Source organism: Grammomys surdaster, unplaced genomic scaffold (assembly GCF_004785775.1).
Source record: "Grammomys surdaster isolate TR1022 unplaced genomic scaffold, NIH_TR_1.0 308012, whole genome shotgun sequence".
Taxonomy (NCBI): Eukaryota; Metazoa; Chordata; class Mammalia; order Rodentia; family Muridae; genus Grammomys; species Grammomys surdaster.
Window position 1 is genome coordinate 862 of NW_021625826.1, and position 4,635 is coordinate 5,496.

The 4,635-nt window shown below is 43.8% G+C and overlaps 1 pseudogene; it reads right to left on the reverse strand.

Moving 5' to 3' along the window:
* Nucleotides 1–659: 659 nt before the first annotated feature.
* LOC114616159 lies at nucleotides 660–1,594 on the reverse strand (annotated as a pseudogene).
* Nucleotides 1,595–4,635: the final 3,041 nt, after the last annotated feature.

Sequence of the window (4,635 nt, forward strand, 5' to 3'; positions counted from 1 at the left end):
ACAACATCAAGGCTTTTTTGTAGTAAAAGACAATTCAAAATAAATATGTATTAAAAAAACTATGTCAAACACCAATGAATAATTGACATTTACAAATCTAAGAAAATAATTTAGGTTAATAATTTTCATTTCCCCCACAAAATAAATAGCTTTCTTTAAACAGGAGGGAAGGAGTCAGTGAGAAATAAAGTCATGCCCATGGCACAGTCATGATGTTATTCTCAGTGAGGAGTTCTTTACCAAGACTAAGACAGAAGAGTATCTGAGGAGAATAATGTTACTGAATCATCTGGAAACCAGGACAGCTTTAGAGAAACAAAACAAGTGGTAAAGTTGAGAAAAGCCTTAGATGGAAAGTTCATCCCCCTTGAGAAAAATGAGTGAACACCCACAAACTTCCATTTTCAGGGTTTTAATATTTTCATATCAGTCTAACCTCTATCCCCGAATCCAACCTAACACCATAAAACAGCAAAAAAAAAAAAAAAAAAAAACCATAAAAGCAATAGGCTTAGCTGGCTATACTCCATTTAGCCTTTGATGTTTTTACAGCCAATAACATGAATGTCTATGGTGTAGCTGGAACCATCGGGAAAGGAGAACTGTACCTCTTCTCTCTGTGCAGCACCTGTGCCTCCACACTGTCCTGTGGGTGGGCCTCAGTGCTTATGTGTGCTCTTCAGGCCCATTACGGTGAAGGTAGCAGCTGTCAGTTTCTTGTACACAAGGAACATGAGGGCGGCTGTGAGCACTGTCTGCAGCAGCTTGGCTTCGAGGCCTTTGTAGAGTCCCATTATTCCAAAGCGCTTGACTCATTGGTGAAGAAGAGAGAGAACATTCCAAAGACTCCGCAGTGTCCTGTTTTCTGGTTTAGTCTATGACGTCCAAACCTCAGAATTGACTGTACCATCTGCATGGGATAGGTGACTGTGGTGGCAATTGCTTTGGCTATTGCACCGATGATGAACACATCCAGAGAAGAGAGCTTCATCTGTTTCCTTAAAAGCTGCCGTTTTAAGCCTTCATAGGAGATGAACTAGATGGCAGGGTTGAAGACCAACAGCAAGGAGGGGAAAGTGCCATTCCACAGAGCCAAGATTCCTTCATCTCGAACAATCTGGTGGAATGCTTCAATAATGCTGTTGTTGGTATAATGTCTTCATTCTGAAATTTTCCCCCCTGCAGCTTCAGTCTGGTGTTTACCACCCAGAGAGGAGTAGTTAGCAGGACATTCACCACTCCTGCTACAAATCCAACCACCAGATCTTTTCCTGGAGAAGAACGTTGACCTTTGACCCACACTGCTACTAACACAGTGCTACCCACACTGAGGCTATTAAGAGTGTAAAAATAGACAAAATTGGAGCAGCAGGGACTGGAAATAACTGGAAACCATCCTCGGTATGGGGCCAGGAGGCCTTCTTCCTTAATTATCTCCAGGAGCTGCATGTGTCGTTTTGGACTTTCTTTTCTCATCGACCTGAAGCCGAAGTCTAGCAGTATCCAAGGGAAAGAACACTGTCATGGCAGTCACACTTCCCATGGCTCCAGCCACGGCGTGTACCAGACTTTCGTAGGACAACACAGAGGCCATGATGCTACACTTTTCACTCAGATGCCTCAGAGTGTCCAAAACCAATTTTTAACAATATTAACAATCTGTTTTCTCTAAAGTCAACACTAAATGCATTACTTTCAGGTTACAAAGTTGGCTGTCAGTTCTTATACATGAATGCATGATAGTGCAGCTATTAATAACTCATAAGAGACATTGTTTTAAATCCTATCTCTATACATCTGGTTTCTGAATAACTCCAATCCTGAGTTACCAGCTTTAAGCCAACTTTCTTTTACCAAGGTTGCAAATTTTTAACCATACCCAGTAACTTATAGGGAAACAATCTATAACCAAAACATACAGAACATTCTTATACTTTAAAACCAGTCATAAACAAAAATGAAGTAAATGCACAGCTTATATATTTTTTTCAAACAAAATTTTCTTACTTTTTCTGGCTGTAATTTCAAAGGAAGCACCTTGTCACCTGCTAAACTCAATAATCAACGAGACCATGGCAGGGCTCCAAAGGTCAATTGAAACTGCTTTTTGTTTTTACTTTTCTTACTCTTAACTTCTTGTAAGGCTATTAGCCATTCTTTGAGGCGAAACTTTCTAGTGATATCGTTTCATGGTCTCTCAAAAACATTACAAGCATACTCACTGCATGCAAACCTCTCATCTTAAAGGAACAGTATAAAAACACTCTTCTAAATCTATAATAATTCCATATGTATTTCTTGGAATGGCAGCTGGAGTAGGCAAGTCAGGCTGTAATTCTAATTTCTCTAGCATAATCATTATATAGCTCCTGGACCATAACTATCTCTTGTAAATGTCCTTAGGTCTGAGGCTAACCTGTCTTCCCCAAGGAAGAAGCAAGGCAATAAAACAAATTCCAGAAAACACCTATCCAGGGGCTAGTCAGAGTGACCATGACAACAGGAATGTCACACCAGCTTCTGGTGAGCCCACTCTGAGCTTTGTCTTAAATGTGAAAGTTCTTAATTTAGGCATATCTACAAATTCCTGAAGTAGTTCATCAACGCCTTATCTGATCCCAGATAAAACTTACACTGAAATATCCTTTTCAATCTTGGGGGAAGAAAAAAAAATCAGTTTCTTTACCAAGAAAGCCAAAAAGTTCTTAGCCTCCCCAAGAGCAGCTTGTGCAAAGAATCATTTTTGCCAGTTCTCCTCCTGCTGTGCCTCACTTTCATCCACAGAGCAGGGGGACTTGCCTATAAGTTTTAACCCTTTTTATCTTTCTGAACAAGAAACATAGAACAGACATTTATTCTAATGAAACAAAGACAGACAACAACACATGTGGACAAATTTGGCGCCAAGGACTCACAATAGACATAGAAAGCATAACCAAGAATCTCTCCGGTAGGGGCCAGAGAGTTCCTTTTCTTTTGATAACACACTTCGGAGATCAGACAATTGTTTTAGCTATTTCTCTGCCAATGGCCATGTTACCTCTTGTTAACTCAGGATATTCAACACAGTAGATTCAGTCTAAAATAACGTCAGTCACAGTCCACAAACACACAAACAGTTCACCAAGAAAACAGAAAACACAGTCAGTTCACCCCCATCATGGGCATCGCATATATCAGGTGAGTTTTCGCCCCTGTCACTGGCAGAGATCAGGTTCACGAGTAACACAAAACACAGACGTCGGGTCCTTCAGGACTCAACCCTCTCCGGCTCCCAGTGCTAGTTGCCGGCCCCTCCTTGGCTGCTCCCTGTGGTTCCAGACTCGGTGCCAGGGCCGGGGGAGCCTGTTGTGGTGGTTGATGATAAGGGGGGGGCAGTGGCAGATTTGGCCACTCAAATGGCTCCTTGATCTCAGGATAGACCTTAGGCAGAGCTGAGGGTTTAGTTTCTGAATCTGGTTTCGGTTTGACTTTGGGCGTTTTAGGCCCGGAACTGCAGAGAGCCAGGGCTCGGGAGCCTGGCTGTTTCTTAATCCATGGTCTCATCCACAGAGGGAGATTCTGGATCAGGTTCTGCCAAACCACGATGTATGGCCGTTGATCGGGATGTGACCTTGGTCCTTCCTGAAAAATAGTAGCTTTTACTGCAGAAATAGTAGTCACGTCAAAAGTCCCCTCAGGTGGCCATCCCACATCAAGTTTTGGCCACTCTGAGGCACAGAAAGTCTGCCAACATCCCTTCGTGATGTTAACCAATAACTCATTGCCTCTGTCCCTCACCTCTGTCCAGTGGTCTAAAGTCAGGCTTAAGGGAGTCATGACAGTCTGTCCCATAACTGTCAACAAGCAACACAAAACACAGACAAAACAACTACACAAAGAGACTAACCGTCTCAATTGAGAAAGCCAACACCAAGACAGAAAAACAGATGGCCAGGAGGTCTCTCACACCTCCTCCAGCAAGAGGACCACCATGTCCTCCCTGGCCTCCAGATGAGTACCCACCAGGCGTCCCTGGGGTCCCTCCTCACCTGGGATGTCTCCCAGGTTGTGGCAGTGGTAACCCTCCTAGCATGTCTGCTGGTCACCCGTTCACCTCCTGCCGAGACAAAAATGGTTTGCTGCCTCTTACGAGACAGAAACAGCTGCCAAGCCAAACCACAGGAGTGCACTTTCCAGAATTCCAAACCAGATGTCAGAACGAGATGGATAGACACACAAACAAAACCTCGGTACCCTTACCTCCCAGTGGGGGTCTCAGAGATCGGGTGGTCGCAAATCCCGGACGATCCCCCAATGAAGACCTCCGCAGAGGGGAGACCCTCACTCAAGTCTCAGAATGTCGCGACCACCCAGTAATCTGCTCGAGACACTGTGAACTGGAGCAAAAGTGAGGTTTATTCGGGCATGTGACAGCTAGCTGCCAGTCAATTCGTATGCCCACATAGAGCTGAATTGACCTCGACAGCCAGTTTGAGAGGGGTTTTTAAGGGGAAAAACCACAAACCAAGGAATGGGGAGGGGGATGAGGGGTTGTTAAGGTGGCATAACATAAAAATAGCAGAACATTCCAAAGGAACCCAACCTTCGTGAGTCAGGGTCATGTGAAAACTCTCTGTATGTTAATCTTTCTCA